Here is a 15,947-nt window from a genome sequence, read left to right on the forward strand (position 1 = left end):
CCATCTAAATCTTTTAAGGGGGGGGGGGGGGGTTAGAAGGATTACTTTATCCTTTTCTAGGTATTCCTTAAAGAGGTGGGGTTTCAGGTGCCCCCGGAAGGTGGTGATTGACTCCGCTGACCTGGCGTCGTGAGGGAGTTTGTTCCACCATTAGGGTGCCAGAGCAGTGAACAGTTTTGACTGGGCTGAGCGGGAACTGTACTTCCTCAGAGGTAGGGAGGCGAGCAGGCCAGAGGTGGATGAACGCAGTGCCCTTGTTTGGGTGTAGGGCCTGATCAGAGCCTGAAGGTACTGAGGTGCCGTTCCCCTCACAGCTCCGTAGGCAAGCACCATGGTCTTGTAGCGGATGTGATCTTCAACTGGAAGCCAGTGGAGAGAGCGGAGGAGCGGGGTGACGTGAGAGAACTTGGGAAGGTTGAACACCAGACGGGCTGCGGCGTTCTGGATGAGTTGTAGGAGTTTAATGGCACAGGCAGGGAGCCCAGCCAACAGCGAGTTGCAGTAATCCAGACGGGAGATGACAAGTGCCTGGATTAGGACCTGCGCCGCTTCCTGTGTGAGGCAGGGTCGTACTCTGCGAATGTTGTAGAGCATGAACCTACAGGAACGGGCCACCGCCTTGATGTTAGTTGAGAACGACAGGGTGTTGTCCAGGATCACGCCAAGGTTCTTAGCGCTCTGGGAGGTGGACACAATGGAGTTGTCAACCGTGATGGCGAGATCATGGAATGGGCAGTCCTTCCCCGGGAGGAAGAGCAGCTCCGTCTTGCCGAGGTTCAGCTTGAGGTGGTGATTCGTCATCCACACTGATATGTCTGCCAGACATGCAGAGATGCGATTCGCCACCTGGTTATCAGAAGGGGGAAAGGAGAAGATGAATTGTGTGTCGTCTGCATAGCAATGATAGGAGAGACCATGTGAGGTTATGACAGAGCCAAGTGACTTGGTGTATAGCGAGAATAGGAGAGGGCCTAGAACAGAGCCCTGGGGGACACCAGTGGTGAGAGCACGTGGTGAGGAGACAGATTCTCGCCACGCCACCTGGTAGGAGCGACCTGTCAGGTAGGACGCAATCCAAGCGTGGGCCGCGCCGGAGATGCCCAACTCGGAGAGGGTGGAGAGGAGGATCTGATGGTTCACAGTATCAAAGGCAGCCGATAGGTCTAGAAGGATGAGAGCAGAGGAGAGAGAGTTAGCTTTAGCAGTGCGGAGCGCCTCCGTGACACAGAGAAGAGCAGTCTCAGTTGAATGACTAGTCTTGGAACCTGACTGATTTGGATCAAGAAGGTCATTCTGAGAGAGATAGCAGGAGAGCTGGCCAAGGACGGCACGTTCAAGAGTTTTGGAGAGAAAAGAAAGAAGGGATACTGGTCTGTAGTTGTTGACATCGGAGGGATCGAGTGTAGGTTTTTTCAGAAGGGGTGCAACTCTCGCTTTCTTGAAGACGGAAGGGACGTAGCCAGCGGTCAAGGATGAGTTGATGAGCGAGGTAAGGAAGAAGGTCTCCGGAAATGGTCTGGAGAAGAGAGGAGGGGATAGGGTCAAGCGGGCAGGTTGTTGGGCGGCCGGCCTTCACAAGACGCAAGATTTCATCTGGGGAGAGAGGGGAGAAAGAGGTCAAAGCACAGGGTAGGGCAGTGTGAGCAGAACCAGCGGTGTCGTTTGACTTAGCAAACGAGGATCGGATGTCGTCAACCTTCTTTTCAAAATGGTTGACGAAGTTATCCGCAGAGAGGGAGGAGGGGGGGGGGATTCAGGAGGGAGGAGAAGGTGGCAAAGAGCTTCCTAGGGTTAGAGGCAGATGCTTGGAATTTAGAGTGGTAAAAAGTGGATTTAGCAGCAGAGGCAGAAGAGGAAAATGTAGAGAGGAGGGAGTGAAAGGATGCCAGGTCCGCAGGGAGGCGAGTTCTCCTCCATTTCCGCTCGGCTGCCCGGAGCCCTGTTCTGTGAGCTCGACTACACATGTTATCTAGATACTGCTTAATGACTACACATGTTATCTAGAGACTGCTTAAGGACTACACATGTTATCTGGATACTGCTTAATGACTACACATGTTATCTGGATACTGCTTAATGACTACACATGTTATCTGGATACTGCTTAATGACTACACGTGTTATCTGGATACTGCTTAATGACTACACGTGTTATCTGGATACTGCTTAATGACTACACGTGTTATCTGGATACTGCTTAATGACTACACATGTTATCTGGATGTTGCTTAATGACTACACATGTTATCAGGATACTGCTTAATGACTACACATGTTAGGTTGAGTGTTGTCTGCTCTCCCTCCATTCCCAGGCCAGGTTGTCTTGGTTAACTACTAGTTTGCCTGAGGCGTGTTGCAATAATGAACACGTCCCTTCTCGCTCCATCTCAACCTGACAGATGACATGCTATTAATACAGAATACATGCTATTAATATTGATGTACGCTGGCTTTTAGCACAAGACGTCCATATGATTTATTGACAGCTTAAGGTAGTGGATGTTTCTCTGTCGTTAGCTTGTTTTCTCCATCCAGCGGCATGTACAGTACAGCAGCATGAGCCAATTATCCCCAGTCTCTCCATAGAAGGTTAAAGAGTATCTTGACAGGATAACAGGGGGGTTCGCTTGGCACCCTAACTAAGCACAAGATCATTAGACTACTGAAATAGGTGAGAGTGTGGTCATGCTGTGTGCTTCTAAGCCTGACCAGATATAGGAAATGGCACACACCACCGGTCAGGTCAAACCTCATCTCAGGTTATTTTGAGCAGCTTCCATATCCAGAAAATGTGCTTAATCACATTATTCAAAGATCTGAACATTCCATTTAGTCCCACACTGGGATGATCAGTAGTTGTAGTAATCAATTTCTGACCAGTAGGGGGAGCTATGTTCACAATTTGTCCCAACATAGGGTTGTGAAGTGTGGTGTTACAAGAGTCACGTACATACGTTCTGTAAAACTTCTTTCATCAAGGCTTTCAATGTACTTTGCAGAGGCACTGTTTAAACTGTGTAAGATTAGTCAATCAATCAAATTTACAGTGCCTAAGGAAAGTATGCAGACCCCTTGACTTTTTCCACATTTTGTTACGTTACAGCCTTATTCTATAATGGAGTAAATAATTGTTTCCCCTCATCAATCTACACACACTACCCCATAATGACAAAGTGAAACATGATTTTTGAAATACCTTATTTACATAAGTATTCAGACCCTTTTCAATGAGACTTGAAATTGAGTTTGTGTATCATGTTTCCATTGATCCTCATTGAGATGTTTCTACAACTTGATTGGAGTCCAACTGTGGTGGACATGATTTGGAAAGGCACAGACCTTTCTATATAAGGTCCCCCAGTTGATAGTGCATGTCAGAGCAAAAACCAAGCAATGAGGTCAAATGAATTGTCCATAGCGCTCCGAGACACGATTGTGTTGAGGCACATCTGGGGAAGGGTACCAAAAAATGTCTGCAGCATTGAAAGTCCCCAAGAACACCGTGGCCTCCATCATTCTTAAATATAAGAAGTTTGGAATCACCAACACTCTTCCTAGAGCTTGCCGCCCAGCCAAACTGAGCAATCAAGGGAGAAGGGCCTTGGTCAGGGAGGTGATCAAAAACCCCATGGTCACTCTGATAGAGCTTCCAGAAGGAAAACCATCTCTACAGCACTCCAACCATCAGGCCTTTATGGTAGAGTGGCCAGACAGAATTCACTCCTCAGTAAAAGGAACATGACAGCCAGCTTGGAGTTTGCCAAAAGGCACCTAAAAGGACTCTCAGACCATGAGAAGCAAGATTGAACTTCTTTAGCCTGAATGCCAACCTGGTACCATCTCTACGGTGAAGCATGGTGGTGGCAGCATCATGCTGTGAGGATGTTTTTGAGCGGCAGGGACTGGGAGACTAGTCAGGATCGAGGGTAAGATGAACGGAGCAAAGTACAGAGAGATACTTGATGATAACCTGCTCCAGAGCACTCAGGACCTCAGACTGGGCGAAGGGTTCACCTTCCAACAGGACAACGACCCTAAGTACACAGGCAAGACAACGCAGGAGTGGCTTCGGGACAAGTCTCAATGTCCTTGAGTGGCCCAGCCAGAACCCTATTGAACATCTCTGGAGAGACCTGACAATGCTGTGCAGCAATGCTCCCCATCCAACCTGACAGCGCTTGAGAGGATCTGCTGAGAAGAATGGGAGAAACTCCCCAAATACAGGTATGCTATGCTTGTAGCATCATACACAAGACTCAAGGCTCTAATCGTAGCCCAAGGTGCTTCAACAAAGTACTGAATAAAGGATCTGAATACTGAGGTAAATGTGATGTTTCTTTTTTATCATTTTTTTATTTGTAATTATGGGTTGTGTGTAGATAGGAAAAGGAAAAAAAAAACTATTTCATCCATTTTAGAATAAGGCTGTAACAAAATGGAAAAAGAATGCACTCTATTTATGAAGCCCTTTTTACATCAGCAGATGTCACAAAGTGCTATTCAGAAATCCAGCTTAAAACCCCAAACAGCAAGCAATGCAGATATAGAAGCACGATGGCTAGGAAAAACTCCATAGGAAGGCCGGAACCAAGGAAGAAACCTAGAGAGTAACCAAATCCAAATCAAATTTTATTTGTCACATGCGCTGAATAGAAGCCCTTAACCAACAATGCAGTTAAGAAAAATAAGAGTTAAAAAAACATTTACTAAATAAACAAAATTAAAATAAAAAAAAAGCAACAAAATAACAATAACGATGCTATATACAGGGGGTACCGGTACAGAGTCAATGTGCGGGGTACAGGTCAGTTGAGGTAATACACTTAAATGTCCTTGTTTTTGAAACAAAAGCAAAAAAAAATTTGGTCCATTTTAAAATGACATCAAATTGATCAGAAATACAGTGTAGACATTGTTATAGTTTTAAATGACTATTGTAGCTGGAAACAGCAGACTTGTTTTATGGAATATCTACATAGATGTACAGAGGCCCATTTATCAGCAACCATCACTCCTGTGTTCCAATGGCATGTTGTGTTAGATAATCCAAGTTAATCATTTTAAAAGGCTAATTGATCATTAGAAAACCCTTTTGAAATTGTTAGCACAGCTGAAAACTGTTCTGATTTAAATAATCAATTCAATTGGCCTTCTTTAGACTAGCTGAGTATCTGGAGCATCAGCATTTGTGGGTTTGATTACAGGCTCAAAATGGCCAGAAACAAATACCTTTCTTCTGAAACTCGTCATTCTATTCTTGTTCTGAGAAATTGCCATGAAACTGAATATCTTGTACAACACTGTGTACTACTCCCTTCACAGAACAGCGCCAACTGGCTCTAACCAGAATAGAAAGAGCAGTGGAAAACCCCGGTGCACAACTGAGCAAGAGGACAAGTACATTAGAGTGTCTCGTTTGAGAAACAGAAGCCTCATTAAATTTAAGTTTCATTAAATAGTACCCGCAAAACACCAGTCTCAACATCAACAGTGAAGAGGCGACTCCGGGATGCTGGCCTTCTAATTACAGAGGAACTTCTTGATGCAATTAAAGCCTTTAAGTCCGGGGAACTCCAGGGCTGGATGGCATACCAGTGGAAGACCAGTATTAGCATGTTTTAACCACTCCTATATAAATGGTAGATTATCAGACACTCGACAAGATAGTCTGATTTCATTATTACTGAAACAGGATCCAAGTGGTATATATACTGCTCAAAAAATAAAGGGAACACTTAAACAACACAATGTAACTCCAAGTCAATCACACTTCTGTGAAATCAAACTGTCCACTTTCCATAAATTTCACATGCTGTTGTGCAAATGGAATACAAAAGGTGGAAATTATACGCAATTAGCAAGACACCCCCAATAAAGGAGGTCATTTTGCAGGGCTCTGGCAGTGCTCCTCCTTGCACAAAGGCGGAGGTAGCAGTCCTGCTGCTGGGTTGTTGCCCTCCTACGGCCTCCTCCACGTCTCCTGATGTACTGGCCTGTCTCCTGGTAGCTCCTCCATGCTCTGGACACTACGCTGACAGACACAGCAAACCTTCTTGCCACAGCTCGCATTGATGTGCCATCCTGGATGAGCTGCACTATCTGAACCACTTGTGTGGGTTGTACACTCCGTCTCATGCTACCACTAGAGTGAAAGCACCGCCAGCATTCAAAAGTGACCAAAACTGGGATTTTTGCTCACCGTTCTTGTGATCATTTTGACCCCACGGGGTGAGATCTTGCGTGGAGCCCCATATCGAGGGAGATTATCAGTGGTCTTGTATGTCTTCCATTTCCTAATAATTGCTCCCACAGTTGATTTCTTCAAACCAAGCTGCTTACCTATTGCAGATTCAATCTTCCCAGCCTGGTGCAGGTCTACAATTTTGTTTCTGGTGTCCTTTGACAGCTCTTTGGTCTTGGCCGTAGTGGAGTTTGGAGTGTGACTGTTTGAGGTTGTGGACAGGTGTCTTTTATACTGATACCAAGTTCAAACAGGTGCCATTAATACAGGTAACGAGTGGAGGACAGAGGAGCCTCTTAAAGAAGAAGTTACAGGTCTGTGAGAGCCAGAAATCTTGCTTGTTTGTAGGTGACCAAATACTTATTTTCCACCATAATTTGCAAATAAATTCATTACAAATCCTACAGTGTGATTTTCTGGATTTTTTTTCTCATTTTGTCTGTCATAGTTGAAGTGTACCTATGATGAAAATTACAGGCCTCTCTCATCTTTTTAAGTGGGAGAACTTACACAATTGGTGGCTGACTAAATACTTTTTTGCCCCACTGTCCACTAAGTTGACTGTGCCTTTAAACAGCTTGGAAAATTCCATGAAATTATGTCATGGCTTTAGAAACTTCTGATAGGCTAATTGACATCATTTGAGTAAATTGGAGGCGTACCTGTGGATGTATTTCAAGGCCTACCTTCAAACTCAGTGCCTCTTTGCTTGACATCATGGGAAATGCAAAACAAATCAACCAAGACCTCAGGAAAAAAAATTGTAGACCTCCACAAGTCTGTTTCATCATTGGGAGCAATTTCCAAACGTCTGAAGGTACAATGTTCATCTGTACAAACAATAGTATGCAAGTATAAACACCATGGGACCACGCAGCCGTCATACCGCTCAGGAAGGAGACTCGTTCTGTCTCCTAGAGATGAACTTACTTTGGTTACGAAAGTGCAAATCAATCCAAGAACAACAGCAAAGGACCTTGTGAAGATGCTGGAGGAAACAGGCACAAAAGTATCTATATCCACAGTAAAACGAGTCATATATTGACATAACCTGAAAGGCCGCTCTGCAAGGAAGAAGCCACTGCTCCAAAACCGCCATAAAAAAGCCAGACTATGGTTTGCAACTGCACATGGTGACAAAGATTGTACTTTTTGGATTAATGTCCTCCTGTCTGATGAAACAATAAGGGAACAGTTTGGCCATAATGATTATCGTTATGTTTGGAGGAAAAAGGGGGAGGCTTGCAAGCCGAAGAACACCATCCCAACCGTGAAGCACGGGGGTGGCAGCATCATGTTGTGGGGGTGCTTTGCTGCAGGAGGGACTGGTGCACTTCACAAAATAGATGGCATCATGAGGTAGGAAAATGATGTGGATATATTGAAGCAACATCTCAAGACATCAGTCAGGAAGTTAAAGCTTGGTCGCAAATGGGTCTTCCAAATGAACAATGACCCTAAGCATCCTTCCAAAGTTGTGGCAAAAGGGCTTAAGGACAACAAAGTCAAGGTATTGGAGTGGCCATCACAAAGCCCTGACCTCAATCCCATAGAACATTTGTGGGCCGAACTGAAAAAGCTTGTGCGAGCAAGAATTCCTACAAACCTGACTCGGGTCAGCTCTGTCAGGAGGAATGGGCCAAAATTGTGGGAAGCTTGTGGAAGGTTACCCAAAACGTTTGACCCAAGTTGAACAATTTAAAGGCAATGCTACCAAATACTAATTCAGTGTATGCACATTTCTGACCAACTGGGAATGTGATGAAATAAAAAAAAATCTGAAACAAATCATTCTCTTTACTATTATTCTGACATTTCACATTCTTAAAATAAAGTGGTGATCCTAACTGACCTAGACAGGGCATTTTTACTAGGATTAAATGTCAGGAATTGTGAAAAACTGAGTTTAAATGTATTTGGCTAAGGTGTATGTAGACTTCCGACTTCAACTGTATATAAATTCAGAAATTTTGTGAAATAGCAGTTACAAATATATGGTAAATAGAAATCAAACTGGATGGACCTCAGAAATAGAGGAAGGCCAGGACTAAAAACAAACAAAATATAACTATTGTAAAATAGATTGTGTCTGTAAAATGTGTCAGTATGTGTAAGCTGGAAGTAGAAGCCTAAGTGTTATTGTTTATTTGATTACTCCATTTGGGGGAGGGGTGGTAGGGTCTGCAGGGAATAATAAAGGAAGGTGTGTATATATATATAAAAAGTGTAGATGTATGTATGTGTATATGTTTGAATGTTTATATGAGTGTGTGTATGTGTTTGTGTGTATATACACTGCTCAAAAAAATAAAGGGAACACTTAAACAACACAATGTAACTCCAAGTCAATCACACTTCTGTGAAATCAAACTGTCCACTTAGGAAGCAACACTGATTGACAATAAATTTCACATGCTGTTGTGCAAATGGAATAGACAAAAGGTGGCAATTATAGGCAATTAGCAAGACACCCCCAAAAAAGGAGTGATTCTGTAGGTGGTGACCACAGACCACTTCTAAGTTCCTATGCTTCCTGGCTGATGTTTTGGTCACTTTTGAATGCTGGCGGTGCTCTCACTCTAGTGGTAGCATGAGACGGAGTCTACAACCCACACAAGTGGCTCAGGTAGTGCAGTTCATCCAGGATGGCACATCAATGCGAGCTGTGGCAAAAAGGTTTGCTGTGTCTGTCAGTGTAGTGTCCAGAGCATGGAGGCGCTACCAGGAGACAGGCCAGTACATCAGGAGACGTGGAGGAGGCCGTAGGAGGGCAACAACCCAGCAGCAGGACCGCTACCTCCGCCTTTGTGCAAGGAGATGCACTGCCAGCGCCCTGCAAAATGACCTCCAGCAGTCTTTCTTCCATTTATAGGGGTATCAACCATATTCCTTTTCCAATGGCTTCCTCAGGCTGTGATTAGGCTTTAGACATAGTTTCAGGCTTTTATTTTGAAAAATGAACGAGATTTTTCAAAACTAGTCAGGTGTCCTCCGAATAGTTCCTGCGTGCGTGAGAGGAGCTCTCCATTTTCCGTTTGTCTCTTAATGAATAGGTTACGGTCCGGTTGAAATATTATCGATTATGTTTGTTAAAAACAACCTGAGGATTGATTATAAAAAACATTTGACATGTTTCTACGACAATTACGGATACTGTTTGGAATTTGTCGAACGGAACAAGGCTTTGGTTTTCTGAACATAACGCGCAACCCAAATGGCGTTTTTTGGTAATAAAAGTATTATGTACCGGATAAAAATAACATTTGTTGTGTAACTGGGAGTCTCCTGAGTGCAAACATCCGAAGATTATCTAAGGTAAGTGATTCATTTTATTGCTTTTCTGACTTTCGTGACCAAGCTAATATAAGGCTAACTGTTGTAGCATTGATTGCTACACTCACAAAAGCTTGGATTTCTTTCGCTGTAAAGATTATTTTCAAAATCTGACACGATAGGTGGATTAACAACAAGCTAAGTTGTGTTTTGGTATATTTCACTTGTGATTGCATGATTATAAATATTTCTAGTAATATCTTTTAATCTGATACGTTTGGAAATTTTCTTCTTCCTTTCAGGACCGGAACGAGGCTGTAGTTTTCTCAACATAACGCGCAACCCAAATGGCGTTTTTTTGTTATAAAAGTTATATTTATCGAACAAAAATAACATTTATTGTGTAACTGGGAGTCTCGTGAGTGTAAACATCTGAAGATTATCTAAGGTAAGAGATTAATTTTATTGCTTTTCTGACTTTCGTGACCATGCTAATTTGGGGCTAGCTGTTCTAGCATTGATTGATACACTCACAAAAGCTTGGATTTCTTTCGCTGTAAAGCATATTTTCAAAATCTGACACGATAGGTGGATTAACAACAAGCTAAGCTGTGTTTTGGTATATTTCACTTGTGATTGCATGATTTATAAATATTTTTAGTAATATTTTGCGTCCTGCAATTCAGTGGTTGTTTAGGAAAATGATCCCGTAAAAAAGGGATCCGTAGCGCAGAGAAGTTAATCAACATACCAGGGTGTTCACAAACACTACAGGAACAAGACCATTCACATGTATTAATCACATTTTTACTAAAACTGTAGAACTTGGTTCTGAAGCTGTATCCGTACCCATTAGATGCAGTGATCACAGGAAAGCCAGTGTTCCAAAAGCTGGAACTGAAATAGTCTATAAGAGATCATACAAAAGATTTTGCTGTGACTCTTATGTTGTTGATGTTAAAAATATTTGTTGGTCTGAAGTGATTAATAAATCTTCTTCAGGCTAGGGTCTATTTTTCTCCACTTCCTGTCTGATGACGTGCCAAAATTAAACTGCCTGTTACTCAGGCCCAGAAGCCAGGATATGCATATAATTAGTACCATTGGATAGAAAACACTTTGAAGTTTGTAGAAATGTTAAATCAATGTATGAGACTATAACACAATTCATATGGTAGGAGGAAATCCAAAGAAAAACCAACCGTAATTTTTTGTTTGTTTGAGATCCCATGCTCTTTCAATGGAAAGCTATGCAAGTCCAGCTCCCAGACTGCAATTCCTATGGCTTCCACTAGATGTCAACAGTCTTTGTTCAAGGTTTCAGGCTTGTTTCTTCCCAAACGAGGAAGAATTTTGAGTTTTGGTACTGGGAGTCAGAGTTGGAAATCAGTCTGTGCGCGCGCGACGAAGAGGACTCACACTTGCTAATTTTGCTTTTCTGGTGAACATACTTCCTTCCGTATTAAATATTATAGTTTAATTACATTTTAGAGTACCCGAGGATGAAATAGAAACGTATTTTGACTTGTTTTAACAAAGTTTAGCGGTAGCTTTTTGGATTCTTTTCTCTGCATGTTGAACGAGTGGATTACTCAAATCGATGGCGTCAACTAAACTGGCTTTTTGGGATGTAAAGAAGGATTTTATCTAACAAAACGACCATGCATGTTGTAGCTGGGACCCTTGGGATTGCAAATCAGAGGAAGATTTTCAAAAAGTGAATATTTAATCGCTCTTTGTGATTTTACAAAGCCTGTGCTGGTTGAAAAATATGTTGATGTGGGGCGCCGCCCTCAAACAATCGCATGGCATGCTTTCGCTGTAAAGCCTATTGTAAATCGGACAAAGCAGTTAGATTAACAAGAATTTAAGCTTTTAACCGATATAAGACACTTGTATGTACCTAGATGTTTAATATCCATAATTTTTATGATTATTTATTTGAATTGCGCAACCTTCAATTTCACTGGAAGTTGTCGACAGGTGTCCCGCCGCCTAGCCATAATTTCAGGAGTACCCAGACGCTGCACTTTATGAATTTATACAATTACTTCTTCCAATTATTGATAAACATGCACCTGTTAATTAAGAAGCTGACTTAGAACTGTTGAGGCTCCATTGATTGATGAGAAATTAAAAAACTGTATCGTTGAAAGAGATGGGTCAAAAGGAGTGACTAATAAGTCTGGCTGCACATGTGACTGACTGATACTGCAAATTGAGAAATTATGTGACTAAACTCAACAAAAAGAAGAAGAAACTATATTATGAAGCCAAGCTCAATGATATAAAGAATGATGGAATAAACTTTGGAGTACTTTAAATGAAATTATGGGCAGAAAGACAAATTCAACTCCATATTTCATTGAATCAAATGGCTTATTCATCACAAAACCATTTATTTGAATAATTACTTAATTGGCAAAGTGGGCAAACTTAGGCAGGAAATGCCAACAATGAACAGTGAGTCATCGTACTCATGTATAATTAAAAAATAATAATAATTAAAGAAAATTATTGCAAGTTTGAATTTTGTAAAGTTAGTGGGAGAGGTGGAAAAATGATTGTTATCGATCAATAATGACTAACCTCCTGGCAATGACAACTCAGATGGGAAGCTACTGTGTGTGCATATAGCCTGGCGGATAGGAGCATTCGGTCAGTAACCAAAAGGTTAATGGATTGAATCCCCGAGCTGACAAGGTAAAAATCTGGCGTTCTGCCCCTGAGAAAGACACTTAACCCACTGTTCCCTGGGCGCCGATGACCTGGATGTCGTTAAAGACAGCCCTCTGCACCTCTCTGGAAGACACATTTCAGTTGAATGCATTCAGTTGTACAACTGACTATGTATCCCCTTTTCCCTACTGAGGATGGTAGCTGACTTTATGGCCACTCCTATCTGTCATATATTTAATCTGAGCCTAGAGGAAAGTATTTTCCTCAGGCCTGGAGGCAAGCCAAAGTAATTCCGTGGTTAAGTAGCCTTTACTGGTTTTAACAGCAGACCTATCAGCTTGCTGTCAGTTCTTAGCAAACTGTTAGAAAAAAATGTGGGGAGCAAATACAATGCTTGTTCTCTGTAAACAAATTAACAACATACTTTCATCATGCTTATAGAGAAAGGCACTCAACATGTACTGCACTGATACAAATTACTCTTGATTGGTTGAAAGAAATTGATAAGAGGCAGTGGGAGCTGTACTGTTAGATTTCATTGCAGCCTTTGATATTATTAGCCATAACCTGTTGTTGAGAACTTATGTGTTATGGCTTTACAACCTCTGCCATATCATGTATTCAGAGCTATCTATCTAAAAGACTTCAAAGGGTTTTCTTTAATAGAAGCTTCTTTAATGTCAAACATGTAAAGTGTGGTGAACGAACAGTTCTGTAAGGTGAAGACACAAAACAGAAAACAACTACCCACAAACACAGGTGGGAACAGGCTACCTAAGTATGGTTCTCAATCAGAGACAACGATAGACAGCTGCCTCTGATTGGGAACCATACCAGGCCAAACACATAGAAATACAAAATAAGGACAACATAGAACACCAGACATAGAATGCCCACCCAAACTCACGCCCTGACCAACCAAAATAGAAACATGAAAAGGATCTCTAAGGTCAGGGCGCGACAGTACCTACCCCCCCCCACCCCAAAGGTGCGGACTCCGACTGCAAAACCTGAACCTATAGGGGAGGGTCTGGGTGGGCATTTCACCGTGGTGGCGGCTCTGGGTCTTGACCCACTTAGGTGGCGCCTCTGGAGCGGGGACCTTTACCGCCGACCCTCGCAGCGGGCCCCGGACAGGAGGGCGACTCTGGCTGCTCCGGACAGGAGGGCGACTCTGGCTGCTCCGGACAGGAGGGAGACTCTGGCTGCTCCGGACAGGAGGGAGACTCTGGCTGCTCCGGACAGGAGGGAGACTCTGGCTGCTCCGGACAGGAGGGAGACTCTGGCTGCTCCGGACAGGAGGGAGACTCTGGCTGCTCCGGACAGGAGGGAGACTCTGGCTGCTCCGGACAGGAGGGAGACTCTGGCTGCTCCGGACAGGAGGGAGACTCTGGCTGCTCCGGACAGGAGGGAGACTCTGGCTGCTCCGGGCAGGAGGGAGACTCTGGCTGCTCCGGGCAGGAGGGAGACTCTGGCTGCCCCGGACAGGAGGGAGACTCTGGCTGCTCCTGACTGAAGCCCGTCGCTGGAGGCTCCGGACTGACGTCCTTCGTTGGAGGCCTCGTGGCATGGATCTGGAGGCTTTGTGCCATGGATCATCACTGGAGGCTTTGTGCCATGGATCATCACTGGAGGCTTTGTGCCATGCATCATCACTGGAGGCTTTGTGCCATGGATCATCACTGGAGGCTTTGTGCCATGGATCATCACTGGAGGCGTCGTGCCATGGATCATCACTGGAGGCGTCGTGCCATGGATCATCACTGGAGGCGTCGTGCCATGGATCATCACTGGAGGCTTTGTGCCATGGATCATCACTGGAGGCTTCGTGCCATGGATCATCACTGGAGGCTTCGTGCCATGGATCATCACTGGAGGCTTCGTGCCATGGATCATCACTGGAGGCTTCGTGCCATGGATCATCACTGGAGGCTTCGTGCCATGGATCATCACTGGAGGCTTCGTGCCATGGATCATCACTGGAGGCTTCGTGCCATGGATCACCACTGGAGGCTTCGTGCCATGGATCATCACTGGAGGCTTCTTGCCATGGATCACCACTGGAGGCTTCTTGCCATGGATCACCACTGGGGGCTTCGTGCCATGGATCACCACTGGAGGCTTCGTGCCATGGATCACCACTGGAATGGAGAGACACACAGGAGGCCTGGCTCTGGGAGAAGGCACAGGACTCACCAGGCTGGGGAGACATGCAGGAGGCCTCTTCCTTAGCCGAGGCACCAGATACACTGGGCCGTGGAGGCGCACTGGCGGTCTCGAGCGCAGAGCTAGCACAACTCGTCCTGGCTGGATACCCCCTGTAGCTCGGCAAGTGCGGGGAGTTGGAACCGGCCGCCCTGGGCTGTGCTGGTGAACTGGGGACACCATGCGTAAGGCTGGTGCAGTATAACCCGTGCCGAGGAGACGCACTGGAGGCCAGAAGCCCTGAGCCGGCATCATCCCTCCTGGCTCGATTCCCACTCTAGCCCGGCCGATGCGAGGAGCTGCGATGTAGTGCACTGGGCTATGCGTGCGCACTGGGGACACTGTGCGCTTCACCGCATAACACGGTGCCTGCCCGGTCACTCTCTCGCCACGGTAAGCACGGGGAGTTGGCTCAGGTCTCCTACCTGACTCCGCCAATCTCCTCATGTCCCCCCCCCCCCCAAAAAAAATCCTGGAGCTGCCTCACGTGCACTTTTCCTCAAGCCAACTCCTCATAGTGTCGCCGCTCCGCTTTGGCTGCCTCCAGCTCCTTTTTAGGACGACGATACTCTCCCGGCTGTGCCCATGGTCCTTTGCCGTCCAAGATTTCCTCCCATGTCCAGGAGTCCATTCCACCACGCTGCTTGGTCCTTAGGTGGTGGGTAGTTCTGTAACGATCCTCTTCGTCTGATGAAGAGTAGTCATGATCGGACCAAAACGCTGCGTGGTAAGTGTCAATGTTAATATTTCTTGTAACTCAGAACACTGAGACAAAATAACAAAAATAGACCAACACGAAACAGTTCTGTCTGGTGCAGACACAGAGACAGAAAACAACTACCCACAAACACAGGTGGGAACAGGCTACCTGAGTATGGTTCTCAATCAGAGACAACAATAGACAGCTGCCTCTGATTGAGAACCACACACGGCCAAACACAAAGAAATAGACAACTTAGAACACCAGACATAGAATGCCCACTCCAACTCACGCCCTGACCAAACCAAAATAGAGACATAAAAAAGGAACTAAGGTCAGGCCGTGACAGTGAGTGTAATGCTTACTGATAGTTTTTATTGTTTATTTCACTTTATTTCCTTATTATCTACCTCATTCGCTTTGGCAATGTTAACATATGTTTCCCATGCCAATAAAGCCCCTTGAACTGAATTGAATTGAAAATGAGACACAGACATACAGTTGAAGTCGGAAGTTTACATACACAGTAGCCAAATACATTTAACATACATTCACAATTCCTGACATTTAATCCTAGAAAACATTCCCTGTCTTAAGTCAGTTAGGATCCTCACTTTATTTTAAGAACGTGAAATGTCAGAATAATTGTAGAGAGAATGATTTTATTTATTTCATCACATTCCCAGTGGGTCAGAAGTTTACATACACTCAATTAATATTTGGTAGCATTGCCTTTTAAATTGTTTAACTTGGGTCAAACGTTTCAGATAGCCTTCCACAAGCTTCCCACAATAAGTTGGGTGAATAATTTTGGCCCATTCCTTCTGACAGAGCTGGTGTACCTGAGTC

The sequence above is a fragment of the Salvelinus fontinalis genome, chromosome 8 (assembly GCF_029448725.1).
Source record: "Salvelinus fontinalis isolate EN_2023a chromosome 8, ASM2944872v1, whole genome shotgun sequence".
In the NCBI taxonomy this organism is placed as follows: Eukaryota; Metazoa; Chordata; class Actinopteri; order Salmoniformes; family Salmonidae; genus Salvelinus; species Salvelinus fontinalis.